General features: G+C 46.7%; 1 protein-coding gene across 2 annotated transcripts in view; it reads right to left on the bottom strand.

Annotated features, from left to right (window-relative positions):
* The window catches only part of MAP3K7CL (MAP3K7 C-terminal like), a 100,240-nt gene extending 74,918 nt beyond the window's left edge, over nt 1–25,322 (bottom strand). The window contains exon 1 of one of the 2 annotated variants that reach the window (XM_082246628.1): nt 25,247–25,322. The gene's annotated coding sequence lies outside the window, so the exon portion shown is untranslated. Of the gene's footprint in view, nt 1–24,840; nt 25,134–25,246 lie in introns of those variants that run through there. The other variant, XM_082246627.1, reaches the window with a different exon arrangement.
* Nucleotides 25,323–26,683: the final 1,361 nt, after the last annotated feature.

The raw sequence follows: 26,683 nt of genomic DNA, 5'->3' as shown, positions 1-26,683 counted from the left end.
TGTTATTGGTATCTTTATGTTTGAGTTGTTGGTGTTTTTCAGCTGGTTACAATACTGTGTTGCTATGATCTTTATTGGCCGGTTGGGGAGCCGGGGAGCGGTCACCTACCTCTCCCAGTTGGTGGCTCTCCTCGTTCCCCACGTAGGGTGATCCTTTGGTGCCTGTCCATTTTGCCCTGCCTTCGGGGTTGGTGGTTCGGGCCCTGGGGTCCTTTGAGATTGAATTCTCTCTGGTGCTTCGGCACCTTAGTACTTTGTAAGTAGGCGCGTGTTTTGCGCCTTTTCCTTCTCTCCCTCTTTTTCCCCTCCACCTTTTCACTTACCTCTACATCTCCACTGTTCCCCTTCCTTTTCTTTCCCCCCTCTCCTACCCTCTCCCTCCTCCGCTCCTTTTGGTTTTTTGTTTTCAACCGGTGGGCTGGACCCGCCGGTTGGGGGGATTATGGCCGCCCCTCGTCCGGACCCGGTCCGTTTGGTCTCCTTAAATGTGAAGGGGCTCAATACCCCTGAGAAGCGCTCCATTGTGCTGTCGGAACTCCATCGTCTCCGTGCTCATGTTGGATTTTTGCAAGAAACGCATTTCAAATTGAGCAAGATCCCCAAATTGGGAAACAGGCGTTTTCCAACGGTTTACCATGGCTGTTCCTCTGATTCCAAGACTAAGGGGGTTAGCATCTTGATTCAATGTAATGCTCCGTGGACGCTCTCGGACGTGTGGAGCGACGAATCGGGCAGGGCCCTTTTTGTAAAGGGCCAGTTGGGTTCCACCCCTGTCACTCTGGTGAATCTCTACCTGCCCAATACGAACCAAATCTCCTTTATGGACTCAGTGCTTTCTAAGCTGGCAGATTTCGCTGCGGGACAGATCCTTATGGGTGGGGATTTTAATTTGGCTCTTAATCCACTGGTGGACACCTCTAGGGGTTCCTCCCAGCTATCCTATGCTGCTCTACGTCGCTTCAAGCAGTTGATTCATGCCTTTCGCTTGGTTGATCCGTGGCGCGTTCTCCATCCCGGGGATAGGGATTATACTTTCTTCTCCCCCCCACACGACTCATATTCGCGTATCGACTTTTTTTTGGTACCGCAGTCCTTGCTTCCCAGGGTCTCCGCTGCCTCAATTGGCTCTATTGCTATTTCGGACCACGCTCCCGTTCTCCTCGACCTAGACCTGCGCTCCCCTGAGTTGTCACAATGGCAGTGGCGGCTTAACGACACCCTTCTCCAGGACCCTGCTATTCTGGGGGAACTTGGTGCTGAATTGAGGAACTTCTTCGCCTCCAATGCCACCACAGACAGTTCGCCCATGATGGTCTGGGAGGCTCACAAGAGTTATATGCGAGGGGTCCTGATTAAGCTCGGGTCGCGGAGGAAGAGGGAAAGGAGTGCCCAAATGTCTGCCCTCCTGGCGAAAATTGGCAAATTGGAGATGGCTCACAAGCGGTCTCAGGCCATTGCTGTTCTTCAGGAGCTCACTGTTCTTCGGGATCAGCTCCGTGATCTGGTCTTCTTCCAGGCCAAGGCCGCCCTGGCTAAATGTCGCCGTGCTTTCTACGAGCACGGGGACAAATGTGGGAAATTGCTGGCAAGGGCATTGCGTCAACAGAGGTCTAGGGCATTTATCCCGGAGGTCTCCGACTCAGCGGGCCGGAGGGTTCACTCGACGACGGACATAGCTGAGGCTTTCCGCCTGTACTATTCCTCCCTGTACAATCTGCCCTCTGACCCCTCGCCGTCATCACGCGCTGCCAGGATCCAGGAGATTAGGTCGTATCTCTCGGCCTCCGGCCTCCCCACCCTTTCTCCGGAAGATGTGGAGGAGTTAGACGCGCCTCTGCGCCCTGGGGAACTCACTGCAGCCCTGGGGGGCATGCAACCGGGGAAGGCACCTGGTCCGGATGGATACACCCTTGCGTACTACAAGTGCTTTGAGGAGGTCCTTTCGCCTCACTTTCTATCCGCATACAATGCGGAGGGTGAGTCGGCGGCCCTTCCGGTTGACTCCTTGCGCGCCCATATAACTGTCCTAGCCAAGGAGGGTAAGGATCCACTGCTGTGTGCGAGCTACAGGACGATTTCTCTCTTAAATATCGACCTGAAACTCTTCACCAAAATCCTGGCTTCTAGACTGGCTCCCCTGCTCCCAAGTTTGATCCACGATGATCAAGTGGGTTTTGTTACTGCCCGGGAGGCCCGGGACAATACCGCCAAGGCGATTGACCTCATCCATTATGCGAATAGCCGCCGAATCCCAATGCTGGTCCTGTCGACGGATGCCGAAAAGGCGTTCGACCGGGTGAATTGGGACTTTCTCCTGGCTACCATGGAGCATGTGGGCCTGGGGACGCGCCAGTTGTCCTGGATCAGGGCCATCTACTCCAGGCCTTCGGCTAGGGTGAAGGTCAACGGGTCTCTCTCGAACTCCCTCGACATTGCGAATGGCACTCGACAGGGGTGTCCACTCTCCCCGTTGATTTTTGTCCTCGCTCTAGAGCCTTTTTTGAGGACGGTGAGGGCTAATGCGGATGTGGCCGGACTGTCGTTGAGTGCCAGTGAGTCGCCTAAAGTGGCGGCGTACGCGGACGATCTACTTTTCTTCCTGACACGTCCTCTCACTTCCCTTCCGAACCTCCTGCGGGAATTTCGGGTTTATGAGTCGCTGTCGTTTTATAAAATCAACTACTCTAAGTCTGAGGCGCTAGCGGTGGGTCTGCCGGCTTCTTTGTCGACTCTCCTTAGAGCTGACTTTTCCTTTAAATGGGGCCTGTCTCACATCAAGTACCTGGGGATATCTCTCCCGAGTTGCCCGGAGAGAGTCTTCGACTGTAATTTCCCGCCTCTTTTGACTCGCATCAAGCAAGATCTGGAGGTGTGGAGCCATGGGACTTTTTCCTGGTTTGGGCGCTGCAATATTATAAAGATGAACATCATGCCCCGCCTCTTATATGTGCTTCAGGCGCTGCCCATCAGGGTCCCGTCCTCCTTCCTCAAGAGGGTGAATAGGGTGTTTCGGGAGTTCCTGTGGCGTAGGGGCTCCCCCCGCTTGGCGCTGCGGGTGCTCCGGATGCCTAAACTGAGTGGGGGAATGGCAATGCTCGACGCGATCCTCTATTATGAGGCGTGTCATCTTGCTCGCATTGTCGACTGGTACCGCCATGGCCCCTTGAAGCAATGGGTCCGCCTTGAACGTTTGTCCGTCGAGTCTCCCCTGGAGTCCGCCCTTTGAAGCTCTAACCCGGTGCCTAGGGAATTAGATGCCCATCCGACTGTAGGTGCCACGCTGGCGGTGGGAAGGCGTCTTTGCCACGATGGCCAGTTGGCGTCCTTTCCCTCGCCTCTCCTCCCGGTGATTGATAGCCCGGACTTCGGGCCTGGGGTGGATCAGCCCGGTTTTAGGACTTTGAAGACCGCTGGGGTCCATCAGGCTCGGCACTTTGTGAGGGCTGGGACTTGGGTTTCACGGTCTTACATGAACTGCACTGCGCCCTTTACCTCCCTGTCTTTTTGTCAACGAGTCCAGCTGGCTCACTTTCTACAAGCTCTTCCTTCAGCGTCTCTGTTTTCGAGACGGCTCACGTACTTTGAGGATTTGTGTTCTGACACCTCCCCCCTTCGCCACACGGTCTCTCTGGTTTACCGGGCCCTGGCCTCGCCGGACGAAGCTTTTCGTCCCCCATTTATTGCCAAATGGGAAAGGGACCTGAATGTATCTTTTACGGACCATCAGGTTGAGAGGATATTATTTTTCACGTACAAAACCTCCCGTTGCTCGCGGTATCAGGAGGTGGGCTATAAGTGTTTAACCCGCTGGCACTATACCCCAGCCAGGCTTCATCGCATGTTTCCGACCTGCCCCAAGGTTTGTTGGCGATGTGGGGAGGAGGTGGGCACCTACCTACACGTTTTCTGGTCGTGCCCGTGTTTACAACCCTTCTGGAAGGAGGTCCTACGCATTGCCCAGAAATTTAGGGACCATTCCCTCACCCTGGACCCGGCCCTCTTCCTCCTTCATCATCATGAATATCCGAGAGCGTCCTATCGGAAGTCGATTCTGCCACTTCTGTTCACGGCGGCTAAAAGCTGCATCCCCCCGCTCTGGAAGCAGACGCAGCCTCCTACGGTAGCTATGTGGCTCCGCAAGGTTTCTTGTCTCAACAATATGGAAGATCTAGTAGCCACTGCGCACGGTACACGAGAAAAGTTCCTGAAACGCTGGTTCTACTGGCACGAATTTAAATACACTTCGGAATACACGGAGTTGATTACCCGCTAGTGGTCGCTGGGCGAGGGTCGGCTGGCCTTCCCCCCTTCCCCCCACCCCCCTCTTTGGCTCTTTCCTGACCCCTTCCTTTCTCGCTCTGGTCTCCTTCCCCCTTCTCTTTTCTCTTTGTTTATTCTCCATAGCTTTTTCTTCTCTTTCTTGGCTCTAGGCATACCGTCTATAGGTTTTTCTCCCTCTTTGCCGCTCCTGGGTATTGGCTGATGTATTGTTGACTTCCTGTACGGTGGATCGGTTGGTTTCCGGGAGTGGCGCGGTGCGACACCCCTTTGGGGGAAGTACCACCAGTGAGCCCTCTGGAGTCTGCCGCGATATTCCGGGGCGCCTGGGGGGGGGCCTCCCTTCCCCGGTAGCTGGCCATGAGATGGATGCCGGTGGGGCGGGGGGGTCTGCCTGAAGGTGCCCTGCGAATTTATTTGTTCAATATCCAGCTCTAGAGAGCTAAGGCCGTGGGCTTCATGGAGGGTTTACATTTTGTCTCAGATGTGCTCTATAGACGAATTAGTGCTATGTTGGTACATTTTGAAGTGCTGTTTGTATTGTCCATACTTTATTATTTGCTCGCTATACTCGACAGTTGATTGTACTTGCTGTTGATATGTGGTATGCCTGTATGTTTTCTTTCTAATAAAGAATTTTGAAAAAAAAAATGATATTGATATATGAAGATAGACTGAGGGTACAAGGTTTATTAGGGAGGAAGAAGCAAGGTGAAAAGAATTTGGGGAAGAAGTCTACTAGATCTTATATGAAATTATTAGGTTACAGCCCCAGGAGGCCTGGAGCATGTTGCTGTCCCCATTAGTGCAATTCTGTTTAGAATGAGGCCTAGTGACAGTTCTGTCCATTACCAGCAAAGTTAAGCATTCGAACTGGGTTGCACATAAGAAGCTATTTGGCTGTGGACCATATGGTACCCATCTGCCACTGCTGCTGTTCAGTGTCAGTGGAGAGTATCTCATGTATTGATAAAGATCTCACTCTGGTTCCGTAAGCCTTCTCTCTCTTTTCTAGGAGTTGCCTTCTGAACCAAGCTCGATATTATCTATTCACGAGACAAACAGACAGACAGATAGATATGACAAAATAGTAAAGGAAAAAGGGTGCGCAAACCTAAATGAGATAGAGGCAGCACTAGAAACAAATGAGTGATAAATGAAGTAAAAAAGGTAGTGCGCTTCTAAACATATATGTATAAATACACTAATGCCTCATTTCCACTGAGCGGAATGGTTCGGGTCGGTACAGTTTGGAAGGGTTAGAATGGTCCGGTCTATTCAGGTGAGCGTTTCCACTGCAAGTCGGACCACCAGGGACCATGCGGGGTTTACACCAAATGAGGTGTTTGTTTTGCTCTTTCATTTGACGTGAGCATTGAAGTTTTCCTGTCCGCCAATCAGTGGAATCTATCGTGTGACGCCAGTAGCTCTGCCCTAACCGTACCGTATCATTTCCTATGGCCCTAAATCTGAAGCAGGACCAGGAATGGTGCAGTTTGGTTCGGTTGTATGGGCCACTTTCATAATGGAAACACTCAAATTAGCCTACCGTACCGAACTGACCCGAACCGATCCGCTCAGTGGAAACGAGGCATTAGTAACAATGTGCATAAAAAAACAAAACACAATCAACAGCTGGCAAAATCAAATAAATGATAAGAATAAAGTCTCTCAAAAAATCGATAATGCAACTCCAAAACGTGAAGGATGAAGGAACCCGTGAAGAGATGATGGCGTGAACCAAAAACTTCAAATAAATTGTGCTTCAGCTGGTGAAATAAATATACAGGTGGCCCCTTACCATGATGAAAACAAATGGTGACTTGATCTTTCACAAAGGCGATGAAGTAAACCAAAAAACACCCAGTGGTATGAGTTCCCTTTTACCACTGGGTGTTTTTTGGTTTACTTCATCACCTTTGTGAAAGATCAAGTCACCATTTGTTTGGTAAGGGACCACCTGAATATTTATTTCACCAGGTGAAGCACAATATATTTGAAGTTTTTGGTTCACGCCATCATCTCTTCACGGGTTCCTTCATCCGTCACGTTTTGGAGTTGCATTATCGATTTTTTGAGAGACTTTATTCTTATCATTTATTTGATTTTGTCAGCTGTTAATTGTGTTTTGTTTTTTATGCACATTGTTACTTAGTGTATTTATACAGATAGATATGACAATTTAAAAAACTTGTAAACTTAAAAATAATGAATATAATTGACCCAGAATGATTTCAGGTTTCAATTAACCCAGGCTGGACAGTAAAGGAGCAGCATGACCAGAGTGAACTCATCCCAGTTGCTCAGCATTTCTGTGTGTTCAGAGTGTTAAGCCTAGTACACACGCAACGATTATCGGCCGACCGATCGTCCGTCTTTTGTCCAGAGTTGTGTTTTGTTGGTTGGAATGCTCTAGACTGCACACGAATTTTCTCGCCCGACAAAATTCTACTTCAGAAGTGATGTCATGTGTTGGTTTGCTTTCTTTGTGTTCTTTCTTCTCTGAGCATGCCCAGACTTACTCATTAGATTTTTCCCTGTCGAAATCTGTACTGACTGCACGAAAATTGGCCATGTTTTGACGGCGGACAAAAATTTTATAGCCTGCGCACCAAATTTTTTTCGGCCGAAAAGTCGGAGTCGGTTGTCGGAAGCATCATACTAACAAGCCGAAAATCAGCAGATCGGTCGTCGGACGAAAATTCCCTGCCGATTTTCGACACGTGTGTACGAGGCTTTAGACTAAAGCAGAGGTCTCCAAAAGGCGGCCCGTTGGCCGGAGGTGGCCCTTTGCTTGCCTTAATCTGGCCCTTGGGGCACTAATCCTGACATCAAAGACGAGGTACTATTTATCCCACTGACACCAGAGACGGAAAATGAGTTCTCCCACTGACACCAATTTTGGGGCACTTTTCCTCTCACTGACAACAGTGATGTAATTTTTTTACTCCCACTGACCATTAAGCCCCTTACATTATTTACTCCCACTGATGCCAGAGCATTTTATACTTATACTGGTCAAAGTCCAGGCCCATAATATTTAAAGGGCAGTAAATTGGAACTTTGTTTCAAGCGTTTGGAGACCCCGGACTAAAGGAACTGAGACCTGACTGGCTCATATCCTCACCAGTGCAATTGATGCTGTACAGGGGTTTAAAAGAAACTATAATAAAGACAGATCCATGTACTTATTCTAGCTAGAGTTTACACACAAAAGTAATTCATGAATAGGAATGAAATTGGGCTCAGCTCTGGGTTTCGATATGAACCCATGTTTGGCTGAACACAGAAAGCAGCTGTCAGTGCCAGGCTAATGAGCCGCAAGTAGGGTATTTTCCAACCTTCAGCTGAACATACACAAAGGGTTCTGGGATGCTTGTAACACCAATGACCCAAAATGGCCATATCATATCTCATGGCCATATCTGATTGATAGCTCAGTATTGCAGTGTAGGACATAGCTAGGTGCTGCAGAGGCAGGGGAGACTTACTTCAGCTGCACCCATGAACCCCCCCCCCCCCCCACAGCACATTTATCTGGAAGGGAGATCAAGAAGAGATTTCCCCTTCCCTCATACTTGGGCTTAATTGACAATACAATTTATTTCAAATTTTTTCCAAATTTGCTGTTTTTAGTAGATTACACACGCAACATTAAAAACGTATTTACATTTTTGGGTTGCATTAAACTACAGTAAAATGCACGTTTTTCCATGCTACAACAACACATGTTATTGCATGCACTCTGGTGCAGGCTGTAGTGCTAATAATTTTAAATGCCACCCAAATGTACTAATACAGTAGCAGACAAAAAACCCCACAATGCAGATCACTATAACAAATTTGGCATGTGTTGTGAAGTGCTGCAATAAAAAGGTCATGTTTAAGTTTTAGGGCCCACTAAGCTCTTTATGGTAAGGTATTCCACACTGCCAATGCATGCTTACATACTTAAAAGTGCATATGACCCTTTTTTCAAAACACAATGCACCACACCATCATATTTCACAGTGACACCCTGGATTGGGCGCCCCTCCCACAGCCCCAACTTCCATTAATGCACATTATGTTTACAGTGCTCTGCTTACAGGTTTCTGCTGTGGAGAGCTTTGCAGCAAGAGCATTGATTCAGCTCTTGGCCTTAGTGCTGAGCCCCAGCTGTCACTGGAGCTTTTGTCATGCAGCATCCAGCCTGCTATGCTCCAGACCTAATTACAGGTCTGGAGCACAGCAGACCGCACACTGAGTGCTGGTGGCCCTAATGCAACCAATGGGCCATGTGTTGGTCACCATGGGTTTAGACTGTAGAGTATCATACTGTATTAGCCTTTAATTAATGCAAAAAGCTTGGAGTTTAATTGATACCATTTATTGGCTAACTTAAGCTACCCTAAACTAAACTAAACTGTATCTGAGCACCGCAAACTGGAAATGCTATTTAATTCATTTTGAATATTCAAAACAAATTCCCCCATCCATCCATTTCTCCTTGCTTTATTTTGTTGAGAAATCATTTTCAAAAACACCTTCCCTAGCATTTAAAGCTGCAGCCATCTTGAGTAAGGGCAGATGATTCAGGTATCATTTATTTCCTGGAATACATCTGCCCCTAGCTCAGGCATGCAGGCAGGAGGGTGTGCTTAGCTGACAAAGACCCTCCTCTACTTCTCCAGATAAAAGAAAAAGAAAATACCCTTAAGAGAAGACTCTTAAAGCAACTCAATAAATGTAAAAAAAAGATTAAGAGTAAATTCAATATACTTTCCAGTCTTGTTACTAATGCTAGTAATATTAGGATTAAAACTAGTTAATGTTGAGAGAGAGAGAGTTTAGTTCCACTTTAAGTTAGCAAATGAAGGGTACTTCAAACCTTCTGCATTGTGTAGACCAGTGTTTCTCAACCTTTATTCAGTCGAGGCACCCTTTCAAATTTTAGACAATTATAGACAATCTCAAGGCACCCTTTAAAATTACGGGGGCACCTCATTCTGGAATGTAAAAAACAATTCTAATAGATTTATATAATACAGCAACATCCACACGTGGGACACCTAACTAGGTGGTTTATTATTCCAAAGCAAATACACTTTTGCACACTGGTACTGACTAGTATTCCAATGTTTCTCTTCTCCCTCAATTTTTCTCCATCAGTCACCTAATGTCACTCCAGTGCTGAGGGAGAGAGGCAGAGGAGGGTCAAGCAAAGGGTGCCATTGAGGCAACAGACATCCTCCTTATTAACTGATGACATCATTGGTTGTTAGGATGCCAGAATCTAGAAAGTCATAATGATGCATAATGAAAACCCGTGGCTTTGTGTAACTAAAAGACAGGCTTGATCCACCTGTGGCTTCTATACAGTTTTTGATCAAGTTTTAGGCATTTTCCCAAGGCACCCCTAAAGAAAACTCAAGGCACCCCAGGGTGCCTGGGCACCCTGGTTGAAAAAGGCTGGTTTAGACTATATAACTATGCTACACTTTATACAGATATAACTTACAGGACCTTCTACAGGCACTTAAAAAGGGGAGAAATATAAATCTATAAAACATATTCTTGTAATTTAGGTTTACTGGCAAAGCAAAAAAAGAGCAACAGTTCATCTTGTTTAAAACAGCAACTGATTTTGTATATACTTATTTATCTACATCCACCAAGACAACATTTATAAAAGGCGTCATCTATTATTTTCACAAGAAATATTACCCAATTTATTTGCTGTCCACCTTGCCAACTCACAGCCTCTGCTTATAATTACACTTGCTTCATATCAGAATGAAGATCTTGTATTAATGAAATATCCAGCCTTTTCCTCCTACAGTATATTTGTATATAACAAATGGCAGTTACACATGCCTACAGGACTATTTCAAGTGATCTGGCAGTCCCTTAAAGGTGACTAGCAAAGGTATGTCCACTTAATACAAAAGGGTGTGTCACTGCAGTGGTGGTGAGCACAGAAATGTGCAGTGGTACAGTGCCAGTCATCAAAGAGGCAAGCATTGGCGTGGCAGCGAGTAAAGTGGGGGCATACAGAAAAGGTGGCGAGAACAGGGGAGGCAGGGTTCCCAAATGTCCATTGCAGGAAGTTTTCATGTTCAGTTTGTAAAAACACCCTGATTGCTCCCAGGGATGGGGTAAAATGTCAGTAAAAATGTGGTGGCTGGTTGCAGCTTTAGGTTCAGTGTGTTTGCGACCCTCTGCATGAAGAGGTCAGAGGCTATATCTGCTCTACCTCCCATCCTAACCCCTCTGTCTGCCCACATTCCAACAGAAAAGTATATGTATTTGAAAGTTTTAATTTTGTAGTTGAGGATTTTACAGAGCAGTTTTGGCAGCTAGTGCACATGCTCAGTTTTCAGTGTATCTTCCACCCTAAGCATTTCCTCCCTATCACATCTGAGCAGCCCATGTGACTATAGAGGCGCACATGTGAGCGTATACACAGTGGTAAATGACAGCCCATCCCCTCCCTCCTCCTCCATGCCTGCCAACCAGCTAAAGACAATGGAGGTGGGATATTACATGTAAATGCACCTCCAGCACTTAATGTATGTCATGGTGAGGGGTGCTGGGTTGTGCTAGAGTGTCTATTGATGCTGGCTGCTGGGGGATTTATTGTTGATGGAGCAGATCTAATTTTTGACAAGGGGGGGGGGGGTTATTGTTGCTGGGGAGGTCTATTGTTGGTGCTGCCATTCTGACTATATGCCTGACAAGAGTAGTGACAGCAGCAACGTGCAGAGAGAGAGAGAGAGAGGGGGGGATGACAGAGAGAGGGTGGTGGATGAGAGAGAGATGGTGGTGGATGGGAGAGAGATAGAGAGAGAGGGGGGGGTGAGAGAGAGAGAGGGTGAATGAGAGAAAGAGAGAGGGGGGAGAGAGAGAGGGGGATTGAGAGAGAGAGAGAAGGGGGGATTGAGAGAGAGAGAGAGAGAGAGAGAGAGGGATGATAGCGAGAGGGGGGTGAAAGAGAGAGAGAGAAGGGGTGAAAGAGAGAGAGTGAGGGGGGATGAGAGAAAGGGGAATGAGAGAGAGAGGAGGGTGGGTGAGGTGGGAGAGAGAGGGGGGCAAGAGAGAAGGAGACGAACGAGAGGGGGGACGAGAGAGAGGGGGGAATGGAGAGAGAGGGAGATAGAGAGGGTGGGAGAGAGAGAGAGGGGGGATGAGAGAGACAGAGAGAGGGGGTGAGAGAGAGAGAGGGGGGATGAGAGAGAGAGACAGAGAGAGGTGGGAGAGAGAGGGGGTAGGTGAGGGGGGCGAGAGAGAGAGGGGGGATAGGAGAGAAAGGAGAGGTGGGAGAGAGAGAGGTGGAAGAGAGAGAAAAAGGAGTGGGAGAGAGAGAGGTGGTGGGAGAGAGGGAGAGGGGCTGGGAAAGAGAGGGAGAGGGGGGCTGGGAGAGAAAGGGAGAAGTGGGTTGGAGAGAGAGAGAGGGGGGTGGGGGAGAGAGAGGGAGGGGGTGGGAGACCCCCTACCCCTGCCTGCAGCCCCTCCTGTGCACCCTGCCTGTGGGTAGGTTTGTGTAATGCACCTACCTACTTCCCGCTTGTCCTCTGGGCCCTCGGTTAGCCTGTCTTCCTGTTGATGTCCCAGCTAGGAGCGGAGACAAGGTTTGAAAAGGAGTGAGGAGTGCAAGCTCTGGGAGGCACCAGGGATGATGCGCCCGCTGCTGCTCAGGACAGGGTGGTGCCGTGGTAATGGAGGTCTTCTCTCTCCCAGGCTCTTGGTTCTAGCCAGCCTCCAGGGCCAGCCGGCCACCCGCTCGCTGTGCGAAAATGCCGCCGCTCAGCAGCTGTTGGTGGTGAATTTTGCCCTGCACCCCACCTTCACCGAAACGGTGGGACTCTTTGGGCCCCACAAGCACTGGGCGCGGAGGAGGAAGTTAGATCCTCCTCCACTTTGAATTATGGGCAGGGCCAGGGAGTCACAGGCCAGATGGCTCTAGAAACCAGTAGCCAATAGAGTCTCAGGTGGAGGTGGGGTGGCTTTTTTGCCCCCCCCCCCCCCGCAAAGTGCCACCCTAGGCCTGGGCCTTGTCGGCCTAGGCCAAAATACTGCACTGGCAGACATGAGTGACATGTTAATGCGTGTTAACCTGTGTGCTTAGGTATGAATTAGCCCTAAAAGTGTTTCAAACATGCAAGGTGTGTTCACATGTGATACGTTATGATAGCAGGCATGAGAGCACAATCATGGAAAGCTCTCCTGCGATTCTTGCCTGAGTTCGCTCATACGCGGGACAATAGGGTTGATTTACTAGAACTGGAGAGTGCAAAATCTGGTGCAGCTGTGCATGGTACTCTCCATTTTTGCACTCTCCAGTTTTAGTAAATCAATCCCATTGCCCTGTGTATGAGCGGCCACAGGTAAGAATTCCAGGAGAGCTTTCCATGAATGTTCCCATATTGCCTTAGTAAACCAACCCCATCGTCTCTTTTATTTGAAGAATATTCACTGGGGTTGAATTGCTAATGTAGAGTAGAGACTGTTCACTTTGCAAAGTTCTCGGTTTCAGTGAACAGCCTCTATGTAAATCAGTCTTTGCAGTATAGGAATTGGTATTCATCAGTAAATGAATGATTGAAACTTACTAAACTGTATGCGTTTGTTTCATACTTTTAAAGACTATCAATTATTTTTCATATTTTGGTTTTTGAACCACAGAAAATAACGTTTCTATTATGATTCTCCTTTTCGCTGAACAATTGATAACATTGATAATTTTTGTTAAAACAAGATTGCCTTATCTACAAAACAGGAAATCATTTTGAATGATATTTTCCATTATTAGCCACAGATCATGTACCTAAAAAAGGTTTCTGTTGTATTTGTGCATTATTTGTCTGATGGTACGACCAGCCCTGTCTAGTCCAGTGTTCCTCTGAATTTTTTACTACTATGTACCCTATTGTAATTCTAGGTAATTACCATATATCTCATTAGTGTTTCCCAACAAAACCCCAATGTATCATGCATTTCTAGTCTTCGATATGTTTTTAAATAGCAAAAACACTATAACCTAATCTGCAAAAAGCAGTTTACTTAAAAAATCAAACTTATTTTAGGTTCACTTAACCCCTGAACTTGTTGTAAACAGGAATCAGCATAATTTAAACTTTGAATTTCCTGAAAATTTGGTGAAATGTTGCTATTTGGGCAAATACTTTCGGGGATTTGTAAGGCTGCAAAACAAATGACAACTACCCCAACCTATAACTGGACTTTGCAGAAGAGGCACATAGAAGGGCGATGCACGTAATAAAAAAAAAAATTACTAACAAAAATGTCCAGCTCACTTACCAGCCAGCCTGCAGCAAACTGAATTGGCCCTGTCCAACAGTTCACATCAAATCCAAGGGGTTTCATTTTCACACATTTGCAAATACATGTGTAAGCTGCAGCAGCCACGTCACGGCACCCCAGTGTACTGCAGTCCTAACTCCATAATTTTGAGAGTCTCCTGAGTTGGAGTGCATATATAATAATGGATAGATAAAGGGCAGGTTTGCCCAGAGGGAGCCCACCCTGCCTTAAAAGGTATAGGGACCCACTGGACACCCAGCAATAGCACAATGGCAGCGAAGGTATCCAGTGCATCTCTTCACCCAATTACTGACAGTATAAACAAATGGCAACCACCCCAACCTAACAACCTATACCTGGCCTTTGCAGCATGGAGCACATGGAAGGGCGACGCACATAAAACAAAAAAAACAATAAACAAAAATTCCCATTTGCCCTCGCTGTGGAGCCACTTGCGATCCTTATCCGTTCCCTGCCCACAGTGTCGGGATTACAGGTAGGTCCACTAACAGAGAGGATTTCTCTCTATGCGGATGATAATTTATTGTATCTCCCTGATGCCTCTGACTTTCTCCAAGCGGCTCTTGCTCTCATCGACTGCTTTGGTAGATTCTCAGGGATCAGAACTAACAGGAGTAAGTCACTGCTTTTTTTCCTTGACCGGGGCCCCATTAAGTCCTCTCCCCCAGACCCCGCTGGTGGAGGTCTCCAAATTTAAATATCTTGGGATATAAATTCAAGCTGACCCCTCTCAGTACCTAGATGATAATGTCTACCCGGTTTTGCACCAATTAACGCTTCGTTGTCAAATGTGGAGATCTCTCCCCCTCTCCCTAGTAGGTAGAATTAATCTTCTTAAAATGACCTTTCTACCTAAATTTTTGTACGTGTTTCGCAACACCCCAGTTCTTATCCCTGCGTCCTTTTTCAGGAAGTTAGATCAGGTTGTTCGCACCCCGTATTTGGGCTGGCATTACCCCTAGGGTAAGCCAAGTCCACCCTGCACCTGCCCCTTTCTCAGGGTGGGTTGGCACTCCCCTGCTTCCGGCAGTACTACTGGGCGGCGGTTCTAGTGACGGTACACTGGTGGTTCAAGCAAACCCCCACCAATCCGTCGGTTAATCTTGAAGCAGCTATCCTATGTTCATACTCAGCGTTAAGCAACTTAGTGTTTAGAGGCCCCAAGGTTTGTCCCGCTATGATTACTTAGATGCACACAACGGTCATTGTGTGGGGCCAGGTCTCGGCCGTGTTCTCTGACAGAGACATGATCTACCCTCATACACCAATGTGGGGTAACCCTCGCCTGCCTCCTCTTGCTTCCATTCCCTAACCCAGTGTGTGGGCCGATTTTGGTGTCAAGAAATTACAACATGTCATGCTGGAGGGTCGCCTCCTGACATTTGATGCTTTCAAACTCACCTTTGCTCTTCCTTCCCGGATGTTTTTCCGATACCTGCAGCTACGTCATGCTCTCCAGGCGCAGTTCCCTTCTGTGATTACTCTATCGCCGCACGCGGTGGAGCGCTTCCTCATCTCCAGCCATGCCGACAAGCTCCTGTCTTCCCTGAATCTTCAGATCTCCTGTCACTCTGTCAGCACTGATTTTCGTCTGTTTCATAAGTGGCAGGGTGATATAACCTCTCTTACCCCTGAGGACTGGGATGGGGGACTTCAGCAGTTTATTCTGTTAGTTATCTTAGCCAGAGACAGATACATTCAGCTTAAGTTTATCCATAGGGCTTATTATACACCTCTGAGGCTCTCACGCATCTTCCCCTCTAAGGCTATTAGTTGCCCTAAATGCCAGACTGCCTCTGGTACTTTTATACATGTGATTTGGTCATGCCCGTTGATTCAACAATTCTGGCAGGGGGTGTTAGATGTGATTAATTCAATGGGCCTATTGTCTATCCCTTTGGATCCCAGGGTTTGTTTGCTGGGCATCTGTGATGATGTCGACCCTAGCACTCATGTGCGCCTCTTTGTTTTCTACACTGTTTTTTATGCCAGGAAATCCATATTAACTCATTGGAAGCGGGCTGACCCTCCTACAGTTCCACAGTGGATGACGCTGGTGGACTCTGTTCTACCTCTCTATAAACCTACCTATATGAGTCGAAGGTGTCCCTCTAAATTTGATAAGATCTGGGGATCTTGGGTAAGCTCTAGACCATTGCCATAGTGTTAATGTTGCTTGTTGGAGAATCTATATCCTGCATTTCTTTATCCGCTCTACCTCCTCCCCCCCCCCCCCCCTTGTCCCTATTCCCCTTCCTAGGGAAAACCCCAGCTCACTTACCAGCCAGCTGCATCCAATCTCCTACTACTGTGTTCTGACAGTCAGTCCCGCTGGCTGTCAGAACTCCTGAAAGAAGCTGCATCTGACTGGATGCTGCCATTATTCAGTTGAAGGATGTCAGGTGGGAGGAGGATGACAGGGCCATCCAATTGTAGCTAGTTCAATAGGAACTGGCCAAAATTCCAACAGTGTATGGCCAACTTAAAGCGGAGTTCCACCCTGGAATTTTTTTTTTTTTAAAAATACCCCCGGGACAGTCAGGGCTAGTGCATTCCACAATGGCTAGCCCCTGATCTGTCCCGGGTTGCACTTACCTGTTAGGACAAATACTTACCTTGAAAACGTCTTGTCCAGTGCTGCCATCTCAGAAGTGGGCAGCTTGAAGCCAGTGAGATCCTCTTCGGGGGTCCCCTTCCGCCTTCTTCGGTCCCATGATGCCCTGCGCCGGCCCCGACGTCACTTCCGGGTCACGCGCGTCATCCCTCCACAGCTTCTGGGCATGCCCAGAAGCTGTTTAGAAGGGGATGACGCGCGCGCCCCGGAACTGACGTCGGGGCCGGTGCAGGCGCAATGATTCCTGGGAGCTATGACGTTCAGCTCCCAGGAATCATTGCAGAGCCAGGAAGTGATGACGGGCCGCGGCCGAGGAAGGAGGAAGAAGGAAGTAAGGTAAGTATATTTTCTTCGCTACCAGGTAAGTAAAAAAAAAAATGCGATTATCCATTTCTTTTTCAGGTGACCCGGAGCGAGAAGATGGAGGTAAGTATAAAATGAGGGTGGAACTCCACTTTAAGGTCCCTTTCACAAGTAGTTGTTGTGCTGCTGGTAAAAGCATGTTTTGTTATTTTGAAATTCCAGCACAAAGATTATTCACATTTGTACATTCCAATTATATGTGAATACTTGCGTTTACATGTGGCTGCGTTTAGCTACGGTAGTAAATTCTTGCCTTTTGTATAGCAGCTGTTTACCTTTTTTTCCTTTGTAGTGCGATTAACTGCGTTTATATACAGATAGCTGCGGTACATCACTCCTGGACGCTGTCGACTTTATTTTTCCTAAATGCACAAAACCATATGTTATGAAAATGTTGCTAAACACAGTGTGTGAACGGGGCCATAGGGAAGCATTGTCTGCGTTTATCTGTGGTAAATAAAGCCCCGTACACACGTACTGATCGTCGGCCGAACGATCGGCCGTCTTTTGTCCAGGGCTGTCGTGTCTGTTGAAAACTGCAAAAGACTGCACACGAATTTTGTCGGCCAACAACAGCCGACTGCAGAAGTGATGTCATGTGATGGTTAACTTTCCTTGTCTTTTTTCTTTTCTGAGCATGCCCAGTCTTGCTAATCTGCTGTCTGTCGGCCGAAATCTGTACTGACTGGCGAACAATCAGCCATTCTGGTGACGGCCAACAAATATTTTAAAGTCTGCACGACAGATTCTGTTCGGCCGAAAATGCGCTGTCGGCTGTCGGAAGCATCATACTAACAAGCCTACAATCAGCCGATCGGTCGGCGGCCGAATATTTACGGCCAACAATCGGTACGTGTGTACGGGGCTTTAGTTCCTCTTTCCGCAGCTAAATCTAACCGTTCGTGTGAAAGGGAGCCTAAAGGTGCAATAAGCTTTAAAAGGTATCCGAAGGATCACAGAAGCTCCTTTCAACTATTGTTCATCTAACAGCCCCCAATTAGCCTTTTGATTCAACTTTTTTTTCCCCCACAGCAAAATGAAACCAGACAACAGAAAGAAAAAAAAATGAAAGGGCAGGGCTTAGTAGGAAAGCCATTCTAATTTTACTTTAGAAAAAATGGTCAATGTAGAAATTGTTCAGAGTACTGGGCGCTGACAATACAAATTTTAGCTTCTACTATTCAAAAACCAAATCAAAATCAATCACACAAAATGGAAAAAATAAAATTCAAACAACTGCAATAGAAATTGTATCCTGTACTGTTCAAAAAACAAGTGACAATCAAATACACAAAAAGGAAAAATAAAAAACAAAGAAGGACAATCAATCTTCTACTGTTCAAAAAACAAATGCAAATTAAATACACCAATAGCAAAAAAAAAAAAGGAAAGAACTACAATAGCAAAGTTATTTTTGACTGTGCAAAAACAAAATGACAATCATATATACAAAGGAAAAAAAAAGAAAAAGAAAAAGAACTACAATAGAAATTGTATTCTTTTTTTCTGTGCAAAAACAGTTTTTTTTTTCAACCGTGCAAAAACAAAATGACAATCAAATACACAAAAGAAAAAAAAAAAGAAAAGAACTACAATAGAACTTGTATTTTCTTTTGTGCAAAAACAAAGAACGACAATAAAAATGTTAACTTCTACTGTTCAAAAACAAAATGACAATCAAATACCCGAAAAGAAAAAAGAAAGAAAGGACTACAACAGAAATTGTGTTTTCTTCCTTTAGCAAAGATCAAAAAAACAAAGAAAATTTATTGAAAGACAGTAAAACGGAAAATTGTATCATACTTACCGTAATTTTCCTTTCCTGGTGCCTATCCATGGCAGCATACTAGTGATAGAGCTCCGCCTCGACTCCACCTTCAGGATCAGTGAATAGCATAAATTAAAAGGTATAGCCCCCCCCATCATTCTCCGTAAATAGGAAAACCGAGGGAGGGATAGTATGCTGCCATGGATAGGCACCAGGAAAGGAAAATTACGGTAAGTATGATACAATTTTCCGTTTTCCTGGTGCCTCCATGGCAGCATACTAGTGATAAATAACTAGCTTACACGGGTGGGATAATGCTTAATCAAAAAATAAAGTTTAATTAGACAAAGACATTGCTGCTTGAACAACTCGTCTTCCAAATTCAACCGTCGTTAGGGCCCCTGGATCAACTCTATAGTGTCTGAGAAACGTGTGCTGTGACGACCAAGATGCCGCCCTGCATATTGTCTCCAATGAGACGTTTGCTCTCGTTGCCCATGAAGTTGACACTGCCCTTGTTGAGTGTGCGTTCACTCTGGAAGGAACATCCATGTTTTGTGCAGTATAGGCCTTTTGAATGGTCTTGACTACCCAGGATGCCAAGGTCCTTTTTGAGGCTTCCTTTCCTCTGTTTTTACCCCAAGGAATCACGAAAAGCTTTTCCGAGTTCCTGAAGGCTGCTGTCATTTCCAGATAGGCTTTTAATATCTTGGGAACATCTAGTTCCTGACACGAATCTGAGAAGACTGGTAATGCCCATGGTTCACTTAAGTTGTCTGGTGTAGTCACTTTCGGAGTAAAACCTCGAAGAGGCCGTAGCTCCACTCTGTCAGGAAAAAACGATATATGCTCCTCCCCTATTCCTAGGGAGTGCAAGTCTGAAATTCTTTTGCCGGAAGTGATCGCCACTAGAAAAACTGTCTTCAAAGTCAGGTTCCATAGCGAAATTTGCTCCACCGGCACAAAAGGGTGTTTGGACAGCATCTCCAGAATCAGAGGAAGGTCCCACTGAGGAAAGGGACTTCTACTTGGAGGACGAATCTTAAGAACTCCTCTGAGAAAGGTGATTACCAGCGGATTATCTGCCCATCTGATGCTGGTTGCCGCTGAAATCGCTGACACCTGAACTTTAAGTGTACTCAAGCCGAGACCCCTGTCTAGGCCAGACTGAAGGAAGGCCAATACATTTGAAACAGAAGGCGTGATGGGATCAAATTCTTCTGTTTCCGCGTAGGACACAAACCTATTCCAGATCTTAGCATATACGGAATTGGTTGCTGGCTTTTTGGCTTTGAGGAGAGTATTGATGACTTGCTGGGAGCATCCTAAGGATTCAAACCGCCTCCTCTCAACAGCCATATTCGAAGGTTCAGAGTCTGTGGTCTTGGATGGAACCTCCCCCCCTGTGATAGTAGGTGAGGAAAGGGGGGAATCTTGATCGGGGAGCATACGCTCATGCGTAGGGCCAATGGAAACCAAGGCCTCTTCGGCCAATACGGAAGGATTGCCAGTATCTGTACTGGTTCCCTCGTCAATCTCAGTAAGAACCTGTGAATTAGGGGACGTGGTGGAAAGGCGTAGCCTGTCGTGAACCGCCATGGGCAGGACAGAGCATCCACTTCCTCCGCTTGCGGGTAAGGGAGACGTGAGAAGAAACTCGGGAGCTTGGAGTTCTCTGGAGTTGCGAATAGATCTACTTGTGGGAGATCCCATAGGCTGAGGATCTGCTGAAAAATGTGCGGATGTATTGCCCATTCGTTGGTGTCCTCGAAGTCTCTTGATAAATGATCCGCCACTGTGTTCAATCTGCCTGGTAGATAGGCTGCTCTGAGGGCCACCAGATACCTTTCTGCCCAGATCATAATGGGCTCTACTTCCCTCAGGAGGGTCCTGCTGCGGGTTCCTCCCTGCTTCTGGATGTATGAAACCGCTGCCCTGTTGTCTAGGCGTAGTAGGACCCTCTGCGCCCTCACCTGAGGAGCTAGTGAGGTTAGTGCCATGAATGCCGCCCTCAGCTCCAGAATGTTGGAAACCAAGCCTTTCACCGGAAAGGACCATCTCCCCTGAATCTGTATTGTTTCGCAATGCGCTCCCCATCCCTGGCTGCTCGCATCCGATGTGATCATGGTCCAGGAATGAGAACCCAGATGGTGAGGTTTGGCGAGATTCTCCGGATCTGTCCACCAATGAAGGCCTCTGCGCATTATCGATGTTATCTGGATCGTTTGCGAGAGTTGACGTGTGCGCCACTGGGACAGGAATCCCGACTGAAAGAACCTCAGGTGCCAATGTGACCATGGCACTAGAGGGATGCAGGAAGACATTGAGCCGATCAGACTCATACATTGTGAAGCTGACATGTAGTCCCTTCCTATGGCATGAAGTGTCTTTTGAATTATTGCTGTTGCCTTCATTTGGGGTAGAGAGACCGTGCCTCTGGCCGTGTTGAATTCTGCCCCTAAGTATACCATCACCTGGGTTGGAGATAGTTGACTCTTCTGCCGATTTACTAACCACCCTAGATCCTTCAGGGTTTGTAGTAGAATGTCCCTGTGGAGAATCAATTTCCGTGGACAGTCGGCTAGGAGGAGGATATCGTCCAGGTAATGATATACTCTTAATCCTTTCTCCCTTAGGGGGGCAAGGGCCGATATCAAGACCTTTGTGAAGACTCTTGGGGATGTGCACAGGCCGAAAGGCAGAGCTTGAAATTGTAGGTGGACATGACCTACTGCGAACCTTAGATATTTTTGGAAGGCGGGAAGTATAGGAATGTGTAGGTAGGCATCTTGCAGATCCACAGATATCAACCAATCCATAGGCTGTACTGTTTGGATTATTGTCTGTAAAGACTCCATCTTGAATCTTTCCAGATGAATATAGCGGTTTAGACCTTTCAAATCTATAACCGGCCTCCAACCCCCTGTCTTCTTCTCCACCAGGAACAGGGTTGAATAGAAACCTGTGAAGCGTTCCCCATAGGGTACCGGTACCGCCGCTTGTTGAAGTTGAAGTGAAACTAGAAAGTCCTTTAAGGCCTGTGCCTTCTGTGGGGATGATGGTAGTGTCGTCTTTTTGTAAGTCGCCCGAGGTGGTTGCTGTTGGAATGTCCAGAAGTGACCGTAACGGATGGTAGAAAGGACCCAAGGGTCCTGGCATTTTGTCATCCAATTTGGTAAGAAGTGGCGAAGTCGGGCTCCCACTGGATCGGTCACTTCTTTTCTGGCGTCAAAAGGACTTTGTCTCCCCTTGTGGGGTAGTGAGATTTTTATTTTTTCTGGATGCAAGAAAGGAAGACTGGGTACCTTTCCAGGGCCTCTTATTGTCCCTGAATGGATGGGTCTGTCTGTAGCCTCTAGAATTTGACTGGCGGAACCTTGAGAGGAAACCCCTTGTTCTGCGTTCCTTCCTATCTTGTGGAAGAATACCAGTCTTTCCTCCAGTGACCCTGGAAATGGCCTTCTCCAATCTTTCACCAAATAGCGATTTACCATCAAAAGGTATTTTGCACCAGCTCTGCTTTGATGCCAAGTCAGCCGTCCAAGGCCTCAACCATAGTGCCCTCTTAGCCATCACTGAGTGGAGCATTGAACGAGAGGCGCACCTAATTGTGTCAATGGCGGCTTCTCCCACGAAGTCTGCCGCTAACTTCAATTCCTCAAGTGACTTGATAATATCCTCTTTAGGGACATCCTGTCGCAGAGCTGTCTCAACGTTGTCAGTCCAGGAATGAATGGCACTTGAGACTGAAGTCAGCGCAATAGCGGGCTTACAAGCTGCCCCTGCGGCCAGATAGCCTCTTTTTAGGTCAAGATCAATGCGCCTATCCAATGGATCTTTAAATGAAGTTGAATCTTCCATTGGAAGGGTCATGTTCTTCGCTAGACGCACCACCGCTGCATCCACTACTGGCATGGAGGATAAGGCTTGTATTCCTTCTTCCGGCAACGGATAAAATTTATTCACTCTGTTGAAGGAGAATTTTTTATCTGTCTTACTCCATTCATTCTCAATCACTTCCCTTATTTCTCCCATTAAAGGGAAAGCGACTTGTTTCCTCTTGAGAAAAGGGAAATATGACTTTGACTTAGGCCGGGTTTCCGCTGGTTCATCCCAGGCGATGGCCTGCTTAACCGCCTGAATAAACGGCTGAACTAAAGCAAAGTTGAAACCTGAAGGCTCTTCTTCATCTGAAGATTTGTCCGAATGTTCCTCCGAGGAAGGATCTCTAGTGGCTGGAACTGCGCTAACAGTGATAGCGGAAGGACCTGCGATCACCGGATCCGATTCCTGTGGCTGAGAAGCCTGTGGTATAGGACGAGCTGGGATGGTGGACATCAGCTCTGAAATTGAGTCCTTCATTGTTTGTTTAAGTAGATCAACTACTTGGCGGCTCTCCGTGTCACAACTGGCCGCATAATCCCTGAGACAGTCTTTACAGACCAGCTTTCTCGGGAGGGGTTCCGCGCCACAAGACCAGCACTTTTTTCTCGAAGAATAATGTGGTGAAGGAGAGCGATAACGGCTTCTGGATCTTGATCTCTCTGGGTATCTTGAGGAATGTGACCTGCGATCAGGACTGTGGTCATCCCGTCTTCCCGATGACTTTTGAGATCTCTTCGATGGTACTGGACTATGACAAACCAAAAATAATGGATGTCAATGGCGCACTCTTTTTTTTTTTTTTTTTTTAATACTCACGAAAAGTTGGTCCCATACCTATTACGGTCAGGTGGATCTTGGTTTCGTGAGGAATGACTCATGGTAAGGGCAAAAGGATCAGCTGAAAAGGGAAAAATTATAAAAGAAAAATATGTATACAAATATATATATACATATATATAAAGGAAAGGTAAGAACGACAGCCTGAAATTACCTACCGAGTGAGAGCAAACAAAAGGGGTCTGCAGGGCAAGGCTAGCTGAAACCGAAGACACTACCACTCTAAACTTCCTGCCTTAAATACCTCAAGCTCCACCTCCACCTGAACCGAGGTACCAATAGGATACAGGAAAGCCTTTAATCGGATCCCCCCCTTTTCTTTTTTTTTTTTTTTTTTTTTTAGTACCGCCTCTTTAAGGGAACAGCCAAGTATGCTGTCCCTAATCCATTGCCAAATTTAACCTCCCCAGTCTGTTTCCTGATATAATCATTTGTAAAAATGTACTTGTTTTAAATTATCATTAATCTATATTTTATTTGTCCTTTTTCCCTTCTTTTTTTTTTTTTTTTTTTTTTAAGACCACGGCAAAATGGCCGCCGTGATCTCTACCGCGCATGCGCCGCCGCCGCGAAGTTACCGCGCATGCGCAGCCGCCGCCGCAACCCGACGTGTCGCCGCACCGCTGCTCCCACCGAAAAAATGGCCGCATCGGGAGTCAATGCGCATGCGCCGACCGTCGCGTCATCACAGCGCGACCGGCGCGAACGAGACACGAGGACGCCACGGCCCCAGGACCCGACATGGAAACCCTCGGTAGAAAGGAAAATAAATGCTAACAAAGGATACAAGGCACAAACCCCAGGTACAGCTTAAATAAAAGCAGGCATATTAAAATGAATAAATAGTGGGAAAATTCTACCTAAAGGGGAGCCAGTACAGGAAACAAACACACCATAGTAGACAAAACAGAAAAGCCAGGACAGACTGCTGATCCTTCTGCCACCATAACTTCCACCTCATATGTAATGATTTCCATATACATACGTATCAACACAAATGTATTTATATATGCATATAAATATATCTTTAGAAAAGACGGCATATTTGTTCCACGTTAGGAAACGCCGTTACTCACAGACCCCAGAAGATCCACAGAAGGGGTTCCCAGTCTTATTAGCGCGTTTAGCGGCCCAAGAACAGGGACTGCACACGGGAGAGGCTGAACCCGGTGGAAGCTGCCCGTTTTCACAGGCAGAGGTAGGGACATACTGCCATCTTCACTGCTCAAGAGGTATGAGGAAAAAAAGGAGAATGATGGGGGGGGCTATACCTTTTAATTTATGCTATTCACTGATCCTGAAGGTGGAGTCGAGGCGGAGCTCTATCACTAGTATGCTGCCATGGAGGCACCAGGAAAATTATCTTCAAAGAAGTAGCAATTTTTTTTTTTCATTTGAATGTCACCGGAGCAGCTCAGTGAGCAAAATTGAAAGTTTGAGATTCACCAAAATTTTGCTGATAGCAAAACCGCAAATTTTGCAGCAAAATGCATTTTGCAGCATTCACTTTGCTCATCCCTAATCACAAATACCAGTGGCAGAGAAAAGGGTCTAGACTGGACTCATGTTTTCCCTCCTTCTAGGCAAGCCATAAAAACCATATGTTTGCTGAGCTGACAGGGGCCACGCAAGGACTGAGCCATCACACCCATACAACAACTGCCGGCAAGGGTGCCAGCTGCTTATGTGCAAATTCTGTATCACAACACAGATTAAGTGATGTTACAGCTTCATCCTCTCTGCAGTCCAACGTCCACACCTGTTGCCTTACCTCACTCAGCTGAGAGTGTCTACGCTCCAATAATCCCAGGTCAGCCACTTCCTTGGCCGCTTCTTGTCTTTGTGAAGAAAAAAATCAATGGCAGCAAAGCTTGCACCTGCTGCATAACCGCTCTGACAGCAACTGAATGGCCGGGACAGCTGTCAGCACAGCATGCAACTACCTACAACGGCCCTGCTTTTCCAAAAAGGACTTTCTCTCCCTCCTTCCTCTCCTCGTAGCCCCCTTTCCTTATCCTTCCAGCAGAGTTTAGTATGTTGTCATTGCTTTGGAAGGGAGAAAAAAAAAAAAAAAAACCTGCCTGTCACACTTCCTTAAAAAACAAAATGACAAACCGCGGGAGTTCAAGGCTTTTAATTCACTAGTCCCGGTGAACTTAAAATACAAACAGACTTACTTCACTGGGCAAGAATGTTTTCAGCATGACCCAATCAGTGCCTTGAGCCTATTCCAGCTCGCTGGCAAAGATAGTCACTAGTACTCAGCAGAACTGTCTGGGGCTGCTGTCAGCCAGAGGTGACATGGCCAAAAGATTGCAGGCAGGTTATCAAAAAAGGACCAAGTGCCAGCTCAGTTAGCTATTGAGAAAACTTTTCACTAAAAGGCCAAAAAAGATATGGGTAATTAGGAGGTAATATACATTATAGAAAGTGATCAGGTTAAAAAGAACCTGGTATACAATATAAGTACAGTAAAACCTTGGATTGGGAGTATAATTAGTTCCGGAAACGTGCTTCTAATCCAAAGCACTCGTATATCAAAGTGAGGAAATAATGGAAACTCAGATTCCTTCCACAACCATTTATTCATAAATCCTTCAGTTTATAGTCCATATAAAAGATTATAGCAATGTGATAGGTTGTGTAACCATAAAATACTCATCCCCAATTGGCTCCTCCACAAGGGGATTATAAGCAAAATCCAGCAGGTGATACAAAGTATAAAAGAGGAGAGAGGCGCCTCTAAGTGTAGCAATATGGTTACATGTAATGAGTGTACAATATTTGTCTACTTACATGGCTGATGTTAAAACAGGCACATCTTAGTGAAATAGTGACCGGGAAGACTACCCTGCAGTAGAGCGATCTGAAAGCGAGGCTAGAAGCGTTTCTGGAGTGCAGCGTGGAAGGGGTGATGCCGATGGTGGCGGCGGTGCGAAATATGGTCTATGTGGACAGCAGGAATCCAGGGTAAAGCTGTCCACATAGACCGTATTTTGCACCGCCATCAACATCATCTCTTCCATGCTGCGCTCCACAAATGCTTCAAGTCTCGCTTTCAGATCGCTCTACTGCAGGGTAGTCTTCCCAGTCACTATTTCAGACAGACAGCGGTGAGAGCTGGCGGTGCGGAGGACAATCTATGTACACAGCTTTACCCCGGATCCCTGCATACTTACAGTAGATGTGCCTCTTTTAATCATCAATCATGTGAGTTGCTAAATTCTGTACCATATTGCTACACTTAGAGGCGCCTCTCTTCTCTTTTATACTCAGTTGTGATGTGGTGCTACTTGTATATCATGACATGGCTTGTCAAGTCAAAACTTATTTAAACATTTTGCTTGTCTTGTAAAACACTCACAGAACGAGTTACTCACAATCCAAGGTTTTAATATATTCTTTAAAATTCAAAGCTCAATTCTTTGAATCTGAGGTTTTTAAACTATGGCCTGTGGGCCAAATGCAGCCTACTGCAAGATTCTGTCTGGCTCTCTGAGGTAATATGAAACTCTGATAGGGACTCTCATGTAGGGGGGAATTTATCTGATGGGGAGTCCTATTTATGTGGGGGGGGGGGGATTTTGATGGGGAGTCCCTTTTAAGGGGAATCT

This window comes from Pelophylax lessonae (assembly GCF_965119305.1).
Source record: "Pelophylax lessonae genome assembly, chromosome: 2".
Lineage (NCBI taxonomy): Eukaryota > Metazoa > Chordata > Amphibia > Anura > Ranidae > Pelophylax > Pelophylax lessonae.
Note: the sequence above shows the minus strand (reverse complement) of the source record. Positions and strands in the feature narration are given on the sequence as shown.